Below are 16949 nucleotides of genomic sequence, written 5' to 3'. Positions count from 1 at the left end.
GGCCACCGCGAGCTCGCTTCAAAACCGAAACTTCTTCAGATGGCAGTTATCACCAAGGGAACTGCCGAAACCGAGTGAAGGGGAGACAGAGTTTGCCTCTCCTTCCAGATGAGCCACCAGGGCGTCCCCTAGGGCTCATGGACGCTGGCTATTAGCACGTCTGCCTAGCCAGAGGTCCGATACAGATTCCATAATAAGCCGATTCTTACGGCTTTCCTCCGATAATGGCCCACAAAGAACAAGGGACAAACAGACAATCAAGCTCGAGCTTACCTGGTACCTCCAACTCCCGATGTTCTTGTGGTCCGGGGCGAGTGGAATCCCAGACGAGCCCCCAAATGTTAGACCTGCGCGGTCTCCTAGGAGTTTCGACTCGCCCAGGAAACAACAAGAGTCGGAAGTCGATGCAAAACGCAAGAGGTTTATTGAAGGCCGGTGCACCGGGGTTCCTTGGTCCTCATGCAGGAGGTCGAAGAAGAAACCCTTTTGGGCGCGAATATGTCAGTTTTATAGGTTCCCACTTCCCCGTATGTAAATTATAGATTTGGTTGTGTTCTCCTGCTGATTGGTCCCGGCTTAGGCTCGGACCAGAGAGGGAACTTGTCCCCAGCTGCCTGATTGGTCTTTGACAGACACCTTTTTTACATTTTGTTATCTCCCTCCTTCTCCCCAGCTGCCTGATTGGTCTTTGACAGACACCTTTTTTACATTTTGTTATCTCCCTCCTTCTCCCCAGCTGCCTGATTGGTCTTTGACAGACACCTTCTTTACATTTTGTTATCTCCCTCCTTCTCGGAAGGGGGCCGGACATCCTGGAAATTCACCCATTGTCTAAGAAGCCCCTATTGTCTGGAGAGTTCTTAATCATTAGCTGGAACAATGTCCCTCGAGTCCCACAACTGGACTAAAATCAAGATGTGGTCAGGGCTGAGGTCCTTTCTGGAGGCTCTAGGGGAGAGTTCACTTTCTCCTTATTTGGATTCAGTTTCTTGTGGTTGTAGGTCTGAGATCAGTGTATGGGTTCAGAACAGGCTTCCTTAGGATGTACCACTTGTGGCATGTGGGTTATTTTGAGCTAAAGACAATGAAGACCATGCAAGCTCAAGAGAAACTGCTACTTCCTTAATTAACTAGAAGAATTTAAATTGGGGCTTTTTCCCAGAAAAAAAGTTATTCCCAGAGATACATTTTATCTAGGTGGCCCCATACGTATGGCAGGGCAAACATCTAATTACCAAACATCTGTTCTTCCTCTTATTGTCCTGGGAATGACCTTCCTGTCCTTGAAAGCCCCAGGTCCCTATCCCATTCCTTATCTCTGGATGGCATGTATATCTCATTTTAATTTTTCTGTCTTTGACCCTCTTATATATGTGGGATCCCTGTAAGTATGAAATTAAATTTGATTTTCTCCTGTTAATCTGTCTCATGACAATATAATTCGTAGACCAGCCAGAAGAACCAAGAAAGGTAGAGGACAGTTTTCTTCCTCCCTGACATCAGCTCTTCCTGGCTGGCTGTCAGCTGTCGCCTCTCAGCTTCCAGAGGCTGCCTTTGATCCTTGAATCACGGCTGTCTTCTTCCATCTTCAAAGCCAGTAACAACATGCTGAGTCCCTCTCATGAATCAAATCTCCCCTTCTTTCCTCTCATCTCTGACAAAGCCAGGAAAGGTCCTCTAATTTTAAAGATTCCTGAAGTAAGATTGGGCCAACCAGGACCCTGCCCTTAATCACACCTACAAAGTCTCTTTTGCCATGTGAGGCAACATATTCATGAGGTTCCAAGGGTAGAGTATAGACATCTATTGCAGGGGGCCCTTATGCTGCCTGCCATGACTCTCGACATTGATTACTTTACCCAGTGCATTTGTTTGGTAAGGCTGACATAACAAAATACCACAGACTAGGGGCTTAAACAACCAAAATGTATTTTCCTCACAGTTCTATAGGCTACAAGTCCAAAATAGAGGTGTCAGCAGATTTGATTTCTTCTGAGGCCTCTCTACTTGGCTAGCAGATGGTCACCTTCTTGTTGTGTCTTTACATGGTCTTTTCTCTGTGTACATGCAGCCCTGGTATCTCTTTGTGTGACCAAATTTCCGTTCCTTAGAAGGACACTATTCAAATTAGATTAGGGTCCACCCTAAAGTCCTCATTCTAACTTAATCACCTCTTTGAAGACCTACCTCCAAATACAGTCACATTCTGAGGTATTGAGGATTAGGGCTTCAACATATGAATTTTGGGGAGAGGCAATTCAGCCCATAAAAGACAGTAATTTGGGCATTATGAGAGCTGGGAGTTTACAATGCCACTTCTCTCAAAGTGCAACTGAGAAAACCAGTAATCAGATAAACCAAGTAGCTCAAGGTTATGTAGGCAGTCCATTGTATGTCAAGAGCTCCAATCAAGTACAGCACATTTGCAGTGCAAACTTAATTTTCCCAATATGCCATATTCCCCCTCCACACAGTCATATAATTTTAATACATATCTTACCAAAATTCAATTGTAGGGCTTGATTTTGCAAAATGAGCACATAAAAGAATAGTAATACGTGCTTATCTACTGTGGTTTCTGAATATGAAATACTATTTTCGGGGGTGGAGGGGTGACCCATGTATTTTCACAGGCTTAAACTTCTGAATGATTGGCTCTCCTGAGTTTTGTTTTGTTTTGTGTTTTTACCAGGAGTATGTCTTTTCAGGACTCAAGGAAAACACCACCTCACCACATTAAACATAAACTAAATTAATTTTAAGGACTTAATAGATATATTCAGTCTACCACATAATAATGAAATGACTCTAGCTCTGACTTTAAATAACACATGGTGAATTGAGGCATCAGACAAGGAAACTGGAAATCCTAATAGACTGTGGTTTTATGCTATGACTTGGGGTAATCCAGGCTTCACACAGGAGACACACACAGAAGAAATGGAGCAGTTGAGGGGTTGGATTGGGACAGCTGACTGGAGGAGATAGCATTGGGTTTGTCAGGGGAAAGGGAGTTGAGTGGAGAGAGAATGGAAGCAGCGGTGTGAATTCAGCAACTATGAGGCTCAGAATAGAGAGACAGTATTGGTAATTTAAAGAATGACAGCATTGTTAAATGTAAAGAACTGAATGTAAGTTAGTTCATTTTGCCCAGAATCTGGAGTACCACGAGTGGATCTGAAAGGTAGAGAGAAAGGGCAATGATTGGAAAATGGTACATTCGTGGAAAGTTATGAAAATAGAGATATAACCTAGGTCCTCACGATGAAAGGCCTAGTATGCTCTCCAAAAACGTTAGGATTTCATCATGAAAGCAAATGAGAGTTCCTGAAGAACTGAAGTAGATAAATAGAATGAACATATTTATATTTTATCAAAACAAGTCCACTTGATGAGTAAAAGATAAATAGGGGTGGGATATGAGAGTATGAAACAAGAAATAAAAAGCTGCAGCAATAATAGAAAATAATAACTAATTGAACTCTTATTATTTTGGTGGATGCTTAAATGATGCACTTTCTATCAACTTAACTTTTGGAGTAGGTATTCTTTTTAGCCATATTTTAGTAATGAGGAAACTCAAATCAGAGAATTCAAATGACTTTCCCAAAATAAAATATCTGTTGAGTGATACAGGTATGATTTGAGGTCTGGCAATCTGACTCCTGAGCTCATGCTCTTAAATACTACACAATCCACATCCTCAAGGAAGGTAAGACAATGAAATAAAGTCCAGAGGACGCAGGACACAGGAAAAATGGACAAAACAGGTTAATATATTGATTTTAAAAGTTGAGGAAGGTAAAAAGAATGCTAGCTCAGGAAACCCACCTTTACAGAAATCTCTGTGATTCCATGGCAATTTGTGTATTCCTCAATTGCATACATTTTCAAATTTACTTTTAATTGTGGGTTTGCTTTCTCCTTCCTATACCTGACTTCAAACTCTTCATGGATAAGGATTAAGTTTTAAGAGAGAGAAGCCTAGAATAATCTGTTATAGAAAGAATCAGAGAAGCTTCTCTTTCCTCATATTAAACAAATCTTGAGTGTTGATTCTTAATTAGTCACCTACTGATTATGTGCTCCTTTGACAAGTTACTTCATTTTGTTAATTATTTCATTAATTACATATGAATTTATGACGATAATGAAGATTTCACTTTAGGATTAATTTGTCTATGTAGCTGCAGCATTGGTTAGTAAACGTTAATTATCTTTGCTTCATTGTTTTGGTCTTCAAGGAAACTTCAATCAGAGGATAAGTCATCTAATACTGTTTAAAGTATCTCTATTTTTCTCATTTCCAAAGAGAAAAGATGCAGTTGATTCAGTATTAAAGGAAGTTAATGTGAAGAAAAAATATTATAATATTAAACTATTATTCAGCTAGATTCTTATGTAAATAGCCTTTGTGTCAAAGATACTTACACAAGCAGAGATCACTACTTTAGCATATCCCATTGCACTCAGCATTACTCCCAACCAGGACCACTGTCACAGGCTGCACGTAGAAGGGCCCCATACTTGCTTTCACGCTCTGTTGTTGATACGTTGAAATACCTAATAATTTTTGAAAAAGAAGACTGCACTTACATTTTGTACTTGGTCCCAAAAATTATGTAGTTGGTCTAGTTCCCACCTATCGAAATATAGATAGCTGGCACTCTCCTCCTTACTCTTTCAACATTAATTAAAATTAAATACATCAAAACCCAATTAATTCTATTTATTACACATAGATATTGAGAATTCTAGAAAATCACAACCTTGCAACTGTTCATTAACATTAAATACATTTAATGGATTTTTAAAATTTAACTGCTCTAGGTCCCCAAGGCGAGGTATCCTCACCAAAAATCTAGGTTTCACAAAGTATTTGGTTTTTGACTGAAAATTTTACCCATAGCAGTGCCAGGACTCACATTCTAAGTATCTCCTTTGTGCCTATCCTTCTTCAAAGACTTCAAAGTCAGCTACTGTGGTATAATCCATATGTAAAGAAAGGGAAAGGGAGGGATATTCTCCATTGTATTTCTATATTTTTATTTTTCTTCTATCTGAAACCTTCCCAGTTCTTTTAGAAGGTTTTCTCAAATTTTTTTTCCCACTTCTCCTAGTGATCATCTAATGAAAAATCTACAACTGGTTGGGCTAGGAAGGTTAATTCTTTACACATTCATTTAATAATTTTTATTAAATCACTATACTTCACCTAGCATTCACCTAGCAGAGGATATAGCAGTGAGGAAGCTACAAAATCCTTTCCCTGTGGGAGCTTAAATTCTAGTGGTCATTTATACCTTTTAGGTAACTCTGACACATATAATATCAGAACTACAAGAACAAAGCCCATTAATAACTTAGATATCTTTTCTTTGCTAAATACATTTTCATTTTTCATGGGCAAAATTTTGAGGTTTTTTTTTTTTTGAGCTGGAAGGAAATTTTGATGTCACTAGTCTTAGGAATGATAGGTTTGTGGATAAATCATTCTCTTAAAAATCAAATTCTCTTTAAATGTGAATCTACTCATCTATTTATTTTACAGTATTTGTTGTACAGTTTTCAGAATCCAAAAAAAAGGGTACTAAATGTCAACTAAAATTACGACTGAAAACAAACCTATTAGGGAATACAGCTATGATTGAATCAGATTATCAGCTAAGATTATACTGTTTTTCTGAGATTTAATGAAATTTGTGTTTCCTAAGATATGTCTTAACACTCTGTTCTTCTGTTCTTTCTTAAATTCTTGTCCCCATTTCTGCTTCCAAGTTCCTTCTGCTGAGTTATACATCTCACTTTTACAACTGTTTCCTCTTAGCCTCTCACAAATCCAGTTGTAAAATACAGTTCTCATCAGTGGATGTAGCATATATTAGAAGTTTTGAAACAAAGAAGTCTTTTGCTCCACAAAACTCACAAGTGAATATTTAATTTTTTTTATTATTACTTAGCAAGAACTTTATTCTTTATTAAGAATTGTTCTATATCAGTTATTTTGATCACCTTGAAAATTTCCACATAAATTCTAGCTCCAGACAATGATTCTTAGGCTATTTTCATTTTTATATTTTGCCCTCTTTTGGTGTTTAATCCAGCCTCCAAATTCCTGTTCATTTCCTATCAAAGTAGTTTAGCTGATTTCTATTTTTTGCCTTATATAATCACCTATATCAAATGAGTTTTTAGCAAAAAATGTCAGTTTTATTTCTTAGAGGTAATTTGCTGTAAGAAGTTTAAAATAATACTTTAAAAACTACTGTAAGTAATTGAGTTATTTAATATAATATGTACAAAGTTAGAGAAGTACAGGGCACTATAGGAATCCACAGGAGAGGTATTTTGGTGATATTAGGATGGGCTGGCTCCCCAGTTGAAGTGGCATTTAAGATGAGAAGCAATGAAACTATGTGCTATATATAGACTGAGGAAAGGAAAGTGTTAAATACTCAAAACCAAAGCTGAGAAGATACTTGGGAAAGTGACAAGAATTCAATATGCTTGGAGGGTGGCGTGTGGACCACAAGGAGATGGATGCAGAAAAGAGGCGAAAGTAGAACAGGGTTATGATCACTAGGGATAATCACTGTAGGCTATTAAAAAGTTTGAACTTCTTCCTAAAAATGAAAACACTGGAAAGGTTTTAAGCAAAGTGATAACAATCTGTTCTCTACTTCAGAAATTTTGCGATGGCTACAATAGCCACAATGGATCCCAGGGAACAAATGTGAAAATTCAGAAACTAGTTACGAAGTACAGTATTGTGGAAATTCAGGTGATAAATGATTGTGGTTTGAAGCAGGATAATAGCATAGGGAATGGAGAAAAAGGAAGAGGTGTAAGAGGGTTCACTGTGAACCAATGTTGACAAAAATTCATTGATTTTGAAATTCACTGCATGTTAGAGAAGTCAGTTGATTTATATTTTTGATATTAAAGGCAAAGTGTATCTGACTAAACTGATTGTCTGTTATTTAAGTGGTTTTTGTTGCCTGTCCCCAAGATTTGATTTACACTTTGGAAATGACAGAAAATGAAAAATTCCTTTTATACTTTTTAACTTGATATTTTTAGACAAAATACCAATAAAGAAAAACAAATGAGTTACACAATTTTTTCCCTCAGATACGAGAGGTGGAACTTTAAGACTTGCTTCCTTTATCTTTTCAGAGAATCCCATTGAGTTTAGGACAGGGAAAGACTTTAAAGCACTTTCTTTTCAAATTACATATTTGATAAGAGGATTCCATTAAAAGCATCCTTATGAGGGTCACATAATCTGGGGCTTCTCAAACTTCAGTGTGTATATGAATGACATGAGGATCTTGTTAAAATGTGAATTCCAAGTCTGTAATTTTGGGAGGAGTAATTTTAATAAGTTTTAATGTGAAATTTTGAGGCTTTAATACTGTTCCAGCTGTTGCTGATGTTCATGATGGACTATATTTTGAGTACTATGGGTCTAACTTACACTTGAAAACAACTCCTAGTTAAACCAAGTTCATTGCTAATCCTGACATTATGGCATCATGAGAGAACACTGTTGAGTCCAGAATTTAGGTTAAATGAAAAAACTTTTATCTTTTATTTATACATGTTTACTATCTCCTAATCTGAGAGCCAGCTTAAACTCAAGTTTTCTCTGCAAAGTGAAGGGTAGATGGTATCTTTCTGTAGGACTCCTTGAATTAACTGGGGATAACCGATTGAGCCACATAACCCAGTGAATTAACTGAACAAAATAGGCACCATTTAATTTAGTTTAAAAGTGACAGTGTAATATATCTACATCTACAAGCAAATTCCTTCACTTTACGTATTTTTTGAAGATTCATTTACATGAATACTACTTCAGACTAAGCTTTAGAGACATATCACCAAATCTGGAAATACTTAGTTATCTTAGCACATTTCAATTTGCATCTTATCTTATATAAATATTTTGGAATGAATACTGAAAGCCGTATAGTTATAGAATTTGACCCCATGTTTGTCTGTTTGAAAGCCTTTGTTTCTTCCATTATTACTTGACCATCTGTATTTTTTCTCCAAAGTTAAATTGTAAAAAGATCAATTTGAGTCCGTTTCTATTTCTCTTATCTATAACATTCAGTAATAAGAAGAAAAAGAAGAAGAAGGTCACCTAATTCACAGGTTCATTTAGTGAATTAGAGTCAATATGAGTACTCATCTGGTATACAGAAGGTGCTTATAAATTGTACTGGTTGGTGTAATTAGTAGAATTATTAAAGTTACGTCCTCAAGCTCTTAAAAATAGTCAGTATCCTTCTCACTGTCAGAGAATGTGCAGTGAAGTTGGGAGACTTCCTGCCTCATTCACCAGGGGTCTCTCTTGGGGCTTTTCATAGGCTCCTAACTTCTTTATATATATATTTTTTTCATTTTCAATGACATTTATCGTTTTCTTTCTAATTTTATAAGGAATACATGTTCACTGCAGACAACTAGAAATACATAAAAGCACATCAACAGACACTTGGTTTGCTTCCATATCTTGGCTATTGTAAATAATGCTGCAATGATAATAAGTGTGCATATATCTTTACATATTTTACAATTTATATAAATACGGGTGGTTTATAACAGTATAACTTCACAGGCAGAAGAGTCGCTCCTATTGTTAAACTAAATTAGAAATTTAGAATGAAGGTCAAACCAAGACGTGTGATTTCTATAAACGTTTCACAGACTAATACATTTTTGGAGAGTTTAACTTCATATTTAACTTTTATTTAAGAAGCTTCAGTGGTCTTTCACATGTCTAGTGTTGTTTTGAAAAATAAGAAAAGAAAACACAAGACAAATATTATTCCTTAAATTATTTCTGGTTATAATTTTAAAATAAATATTTGATTTAGCAATAATATGTGAATTACTGGCAGTGGTGAGGTCATGAATGTAAATGAGCTGGAAAAGTTCCACATGACATAAAGTCCATTTAGAAAAAGTGAGAAAATTACTGGCCTTGCCATATGAGAAATATTTATGTAATTAGGTTGATTTTTGGTGTATTTGTTTTATGCTTGAATTTATTAACTGATCATTTGTAAAGTTTATAAAACTTTCTTTTCTGTTCATTGTTTATGCTTCCTATTTAGCTGTGCAGTGGAATCAAAGACACATGAATGAATATAATGTTTTTATAATTATTTGTTCATCAGCAATGAGCATTCAAGTTTTTCTGGTATTATGAAATCATTGGTTTGATACAAATAATACACAATGATTTTACTAAGTCAGAAAGTGACAGTATAGAGTTCTCATCTAGTGGAACATTTTTGCTTGGACAAAATTATTTTAAACAAAAAACTAATAAAAGCAAAACAATAGAAAACAGTAACAGTTTTTATTGCCTTTGTATTTTTAAGTTTTGTCTAAAATTTCCTGTTTTCCTTCAATAAACACTTATTATCAGAAAATATATTTGTTTAGTTGACATATTTAATTTTTAAATAATCAACTTGCTAATATTAACTTAGTTAGCAAAGAATTATTACCTCATATGAAGTAGCTAAATCTATTTACACAACTAAAATCCATCTGAAGTGTCAATATCCTCTTCCACCATATTGTTTCACCACACAAACCTTCAGTGGCAAAATCTCATCTTTTATGAAATAAGTAATAATCTTTTTTGTAATGTGATGGCTGTATGGGGGTAATGCTTAGAATTATTATTATTATTATTTTTTTTTTTTTCTGTACATGGACCTCCCGTTGCGGAGCACAGGCTCTGGACACACAGGCTCAGCGGCCATGGCTCATGGGCCCAGCCCCTCCGCGGCATGTGGGATCTTCCCGGACCGGGGCACAAACCCATGTCCCCTGCATCGGCAGGTGGACTCCCAACCACTGCGCCACCAGGGAAGCCCAGAATTATTATTTTTAAGAGGAGAATCTCTAGCCCTCCTTGATCTATAGCCCTCTCATATACACAGCCCTTGAAACATGGGGTATATTGATTCCAGACAGCCTCTTATTAAAAAAAAAGATCAGGTGCTTGTTTTGGGAGTACATATTGTAAAATTGGAATGAAAACACCTAGACTAGCATGACCCTGATCAAAGATGACAGACAAATTTGTGAAGCGTTCGTATTTTTATTCTCTAATGAAAATTAAAGTAGCTGAGTTTTGTTTTTTCATTTTTAAAGATTGAGCTGTATGATGCCTAATTAGGTTTAAACAAATGAGATACAAATGAAATAAAAATACTATAATTTTACTTAAGAGCTCACAAAAATGAAGTAATTTATAATTTTAAGAAAATTTTCCTTGGTATGTAGCCAAATGTTAATTTTTAAATGATGTGTTTTTACCTTTCTTTCTCTTTGTAACTTAGTTTATAAAAAGCAACTTTAAAAAAGCACTTTTATAAATTCATAAAATTATCCAGATTACCTGCTTTGCATTGCTCAAGTTCATAACAGAATTGTTTACTTCTTCTTTTCTTTTTTTCTAGGTAAACTTGATGCTGATATTGACAACTGATGTAACGGTAGTATTATTAACACTTTGCTTCAAATAAAAACAAGTCCAGGAGTAGATAAGGAGAGACCTTATTCAAAAAGACTAATACAATAGGGGGAAACCTTGGAGCTCAGAAATCTGCAAGTGCCTCAAAATCAAACACAAAAAGGTTTTTCTTTTATAGAGAGAGGTAAGCAGAGCTTAGCAGAAACTTTTAAGAGGAAGTTGGACAAACAAGGAGTGTGTAAATAGCATAATAGATGCAATCTGTTGACTGAAAAAAATGCACAAACTAAAAACTGAGAATTATGTTTAATTTGGTGGACATACTGAGGACTTAAGCCTGGGATACAGCCTCTCAGATAGCTCGGAGGGACTGTTCCAAAGAGGTAAGGGAAGAGCCAGAATATGTAGGAGTTTTTGCACACTCAAAGAGAACAAAAAACAAAACAAAACAAAAACAGGTAGTTTTTTTTAATCTTTTTAATCAAAAGATTACTGTTAAAGAAAACCAGACATCTCAAGTTAATGAATTTAGTGCTCTTCTACGTATGGGAAGATGTAAGAGTCTGACTGGGCTCATTGAAATCATCCTTTTAATACGCACCTTAACTATCTAGGGTCACGGTGTGCAATTTTTTTTGTTGAAAGGTATGACAGGAAATGTGTCTGCTGGGCCTGCTGATTTGGGGATTGGTGGGGAGTGCATATTCTGTACCTTAGCCTTTGACTCAGGGATGGGGACAAGCTAAAGTTCAGGGAACTGTGGGGAAAGAGAAGCCTGAATAAAGTTTGGTCAAGACAAAGCAGAGGAGAAGAAATACACAATTGTGAATACTTGGTCAGGAGCTATAACAGTATATTGTGTGTGTGTGTGTGTGTGTGTGTGTGTGTGTTTGTAAGTACACTTATTGGTGGCTCAGTGTTTCACTTTGTTTGTGATAAGCTATTTTGATGGTTTGGTATGTAGCTGTGGTATTAGATAAAGATATTTGATTTTTGTCCCCTTCCTGTCTCCTAAAACCAAGCTCCTAAAAAGCTTGGAATTTCCTAAGTGATAAGGATGATAAAGGCCTTTTGTTATAAGAGGCAACTCTTGGTGAATGGGACCCTAGATAGCTTCAGGATGGGGGCTGGTTGCCAGAAAGATCATGCCTTGATTGGAAGCTTGGGGAGAAGAAACTAGAGATTGAGTCAATCACCAATAGCCAATGAAATCTCCATAAAATATCTAAATGATGGGGTTTGAAATCTTCCAGGTTCATGAGCACATGGAAAGGCTGAGAGAATGGCACACCTGGAGAGGGCACAGAAGCTCCATGATCCCTCTTCCCCTACTTTGCCCTCTACATCACTGTCACTTTGGCCATTTCTGAGGTTTAGCCTTAATAACAGACTGGAAAATGTAAGTAAAGTGTTTTCCTGAGTTCTGTGAACCTGAAGAGGTTGAACCTGATTTACAGTTGGTGGGTTAGAAGTACAAATGGCCTGAGACTTGTGACTGGCATCTGGAACTGGAGCTGTCTTGTGGGACTGAGCTCCTTAGCTTGTGAGATCTGATGCTAACTCCAGGTAGATAGTGTCAGAATTGATCTCAATTGTTGAACACACATTCAGTGTCTGGAAAATTAAATAAGTGGTGTTGGAAAAGATACCAGGTATTTGGTGTCAAGAACAAGAAACTCTCTTTTGGTGTTAGAAAAAAATGGAATTTTCTAGAACAGCCCTGGCCCAGAGAAACATGTGGTTTGTGAAGAGAAAGAGGAAAAGGGTAGCGAATGAGGAATCTTTAATCCATGGATGGCTACTTAGTCACCAGAGGTATGAAATTTCAGCTGCATTGCAATCACTTACTAAAGGTAAAAGTTACTAGTGGTATTTAGAAATGGTTGCAGACCTGACTTCCAAGGACTTCAGTCACTGGATAACTAAGGAAATGTAAAATAATAAGAAGCATGCCAAACATATAATCCACTGTTGGTTATTATTATCTGTAACAGCTAAAATGAATGAAAATGCTGAGTTGGACTTTGATGCTAGACCAAGCACAGATTTCTCTTGGTGAGAGTCAAGGGACTTGTCCTATCAGGGTGGAAATTTTTAAAGAGTTACTAAGAAATGTAGTGAATAAAGGAAACCTTGACAGGGGTGAAAAAATGAGGAAGAGAAAGGAGAGAGTCAAGAAGCCTCTTGCAGAAGGGTGGGAATATTTAGATGGTTATTTAAAAATGGGATGAATAAAATGAACATTGATGTTATTGAAACAAAGGTCTTAATACACCACTATTGAAAGTTAAGTGGACCAGAGAAAGTCCCTTCTGATCTCCCAACATTAAAAGGCCCCAAATAAGTCCACTCTATGTGCCATCGTTTGGAAGAATTAAAAAAATGAGAAGGCAAATATTTCAATGAGAAACTGGCCCTGGACATACTTGATGCCATAATTGGGCCAATTAATCAAGGTAATGATTGACAAAAGGACTCTGGTCCCTCAGCTAGAAACCCTGCTGTAGACAACAAAGCCTTTTGTACTTACGTGATTATAATGGTCAAAGGGTAGGAAGAAGTTTCTGGGATTTCTTGACATAGGAACCATATGCACTGTGGTACCAAAACCCACTGGTGAAACACTAACATAGACTTCAATTAGATTTAGCAAATATAGAAATGTAAGAGCTAGTGGGATTAAGGTGGAGGTCTGGAAGAAAATTAGAATGTTTAAACAGTTCCTGTGTGAAGAGGTTTTATCTCCTTTACTTGAATGTTTTATGAGAATGGATGTCTATGGATATTTTGTCTGACTGTGGAATGCCTAATTTACCTAGTATTATAAAACCAAAAACTGTTAATGAAGGCCTGACGAAGGCTACAGTTACAAATGTAAGAGTTAATGGGATTAAGTGAAGTTTGGGAGAAGAGTTGGTAAATTTGAATAGGCTTTATTTGAAATGGTTGCAGCTCTTTCACACGAATGTATTATTAGGACAGACATCATATCTGATTGGGAACATTTCCCTTATCTAGTATTGTAAAACACAAGCCATGTAAATCAACCCTTCAAGCAATATTAATTGGACATGCTAAATGGGAACCAGTAAGATTGGCTGAGCCCAAAAAGCACAGAATAGAAACTGGATTGCTGGTATGGACAAATTCTCTGAGATACCCCTATATTGAGTGTATACTAGGGATTATGGCAAAACCTGTGAGTGCCTCCCTGCAATGACTACTGGGACATTAGAAATGTTCATCTGAGGGGCAATTACCAGTTGGTATCAGAAATTAGTTATAACTGTCCCTATGATTGAAGGACATAAAATAATCTTGAAACGTGAAACACCCATGTCTTGGGTAATGTTGGATAAATGTTCTAATGGGGAGGACAGTGTCCAGAAGAGTTTCATAATGAAATGGAAATGATTTACAGTTGGCCCTCCATAGCTTTAGATTCCACATCCATAGATTCAACCAAGCATGGATGGAAAATATTATAAAAAGAATCCAGAATGTTCCAGAAAGCAAAATTTGAATTTGCCATATGGCAACTATATACATAGCATTTACGTTGTATTAGGTATTACAAGTAATCTAGAGATGACTTAAAGTATACAGAAGGATATGTATAAGTTATACATAACTACTACACCATTTTATATGAGACATGAGCATCTTCAGATTTTGATATCTGTGGGTGTCCTGGAACCAATCCTCCATGGATACCCAGGGATGACTGTATATAAGATCTTTATACTAAGGTAATCCAAGGAGACACCCGTGAGTAGGGAGCTCTTTCCCCAGGACAGAATGTGTAACTGCGTGAAGAGCTGCTGGATTCTATTGTCACTTGGACAGCATCCTATAAACAGCAATCAAAGATGTGCCTGGTTTACAGATGGTAGTCCAAAAGTGAACGGACAGCATCCTGTTTAGAAGGCCATCACTCTGACTGAAAAAGGTAAAACATCAGTTCAGTGGGCTGCATTGCTTGCTGCTTGCCACAGTGTTTCAGTTTTTACTCAATGATGGGTTGCTTCTGGCAGGCCTGCAAGCCCTGTACCTGCCCAGCCTCAAGACTGAAGAAAGAGCCTGGAGTCAGCGACAGAGACATCTCATTCCTTTATCCTTGGCTACTATTCTTTCTATTTTCCATTTATGCCCAAACATTTACATCTTTGGAAGGGATATTAGGGTTGGCCACTGTGCTGGTCTAGAGTGTAGGCAGCAGTATTAGTCTAGCAAGTACTTCCCCTCATCTAAGGAGGGGGTTGTGGGAACCTCCTGATTTATAGCCATTAAGTCAGAAGTAAGGATGGCCCAGGGCTTGTTACTGGTGTCTGAAGTGTGAGACTTGAACCCCTTTAACCTGTGGAATCTGATGCTAAATCCAGGTAGATTGTGTCAGATTTGAATTGAATTGTTGGACACCCTGTTTGTGTGTCAGAGAATCAGAGGAATGGTTGGTATGGGGAAGAAAAACCCTTCAATAGTATAAAATCAAGTATTAAGTCTCTATTAAAGTTGGACAGTTTAGCTTTTTTTCTATCTATAAGAACATCACTAATCCTGGCCTATTATGTGAGTCCTACTGATCGTAAGAGGGACTGAATAAAGGAGAGTATTTAAAATTGTTAAAAACTATTCTCAGTGCTGAGAAAAACAATTTTAAGTGCAAGTTCTACTAGTGATGGGCCAGTAGTTGCAAATTTGCATATAAAGGATGGCATATTATTTTCACCTTTCAAGTACTTGAGACTATTATACCTTTAGACAACTGATGCTTAACTAAACAGTACATTTTCTGTTCCTGCAATTTTTTTTTTTTTTTTGTAATTCAGTGGGTTGATTCCATTAATCATTTCTGCTCTCTTCAAAACTCTTTCCAAATCCCTGTAAGTATCGATATTAAGGTAAATAAAGCAGAAAGAAACAAATCTGCTGTCATCTGAGTCACAAGTTGCAGGTAATAGATTCATTCTTATCCTTGATTTAGGAAACGACAGCCTGTCCATCAGTGATGATCGGAAATTATATGCTTTCAATTCTGTGCAGCCCAGCTCTTGGTAGGTGTGGGGTGAAAAGTACCCTCACCAATGAACTCAGCTTCAGCTTCCGGTAAATCCAAGCCCTCACCCTTCCATGACACATGAAAGGAGTCAATGTCTCAGATAAGTCCTAATAAAGACAATCTTGCTATTTGTACCCTAAGTCCTATTACTCCAACTTCTCTTTGGATGTGTGAAATAAAATTAATATTTTATGGCAAGACAAGAAAAATTTAAACAAAAAATTTTCTCTGCCTTTTGGCCTCCTCTCTCCCTGCACTGTGCTTTGTGTATCTGCATTTTGCATTGACCAAACCTCCCCAATGGTAGAAATACCTGCTCAACCATAAAAAGCAACATTCTCCTAGCATCAGTAAGACAAGTCCTTAAAGATAACATTCCTTCTTGATCTCTTAAGGGGTCACATAGTGCTTTTATATCTGGATTATGTAAACTGTCAATAATACATCATTTGATGTACAGCTCTTTGTCTCAAAATAAACTTATATAACTGTGCCTTGACTTCTAATGGGTGGAACAGTTCTCAGAGTTTTCTGAGATGCTTTTCCTGGGTTATAATCCTCAAATTTGGCTTGAATAAAATTTTCCATTTCTTTCTTAGATTGACTGGTTAATTTTTCATCAAGAGATGGCTGTGTTTTCTCCCTTTATGTAATCTCAGAAATAGCCTCTAATTGTCATTTGTAATTCTATGGCTGGACCTCAAGCTCTTGTATTTATGCTTCTACTCTTAAATATATTTTTTTCCACAAAACAATCATAAACTGTAGACAGAGTAGCACCAGACACTGTAGTACCTGCTATACATATATAATTTCATTTAGCACTCATCACAAAAATATAGGGTAGATAATATTTTCCCACTTTTTCTGGACAAGTTAAATTAACTGTGATTAACAACTACTAAGTAATAAATGGTCAGCAGGATCTAATCTAGATCGACTCTGTTCTTTCTACTCTACTACACTGCAGCTCCCAGTCCATGGTCCACTTTCCAGTGTGTTCATCTACAATGCCCACCTAGTTCTTTACTTCATATTGCCACTTCCTTATAGAGAATATTACCCCCCAAAGCCACTTAAACGTGCCAACTGAAACCATGGAAATACAACCCTTCTATGCCTGTGGATCATTAGGTTTTCCTACCTCTCCAGTATGCAAAGCAGGGATTCTAAAGGTGGGTTACATGGATCTCCCTGGGTTTAATAATTGGTTTGGGGGAACTCTGTGATATCCTTAAAGCTATGCAAAACAAAGCAAAAAAAAAAAAAACCAAAAAAGTGTGTGTGTGTTTGTGTGTGTGTGAGAATATGTGCTTTCTCCTAGGGTAGTAAGCTCTTTACCGACCACTTATCCTCTTTACAGATGTACAGTTGTATAAATCAGGGATC

General features: G+C 36.9%; 1 non-coding gene across 1 annotated transcript; it reads left to right on the top strand.

Annotated features, from left to right (window-relative positions):
* Positions 1-10023: 10023 nt before the first annotated feature.
* Positions 10024-10129, top strand: LOC137225684 (U6 spliceosomal RNA). Its single transcript, XR_010943984.1, has one exon. It is a non-coding gene; the product is annotated as a U6 spliceosomal RNA (small nuclear RNA).
* The last annotated feature ends 6820 nt before the right edge of the window (positions 10130-16949 follow it).

This window comes from Pseudorca crassidens, chromosome 5, assembly GCF_039906515.1.
Source record: "Pseudorca crassidens isolate mPseCra1 chromosome 5, mPseCra1.hap1, whole genome shotgun sequence".
Classification (NCBI taxonomy): Eukaryota; Metazoa; Chordata; class Mammalia; order Artiodactyla; family Delphinidae; genus Pseudorca; species Pseudorca crassidens.
This window is presented reverse-complemented; position numbering and strand designations above follow the sequence as displayed.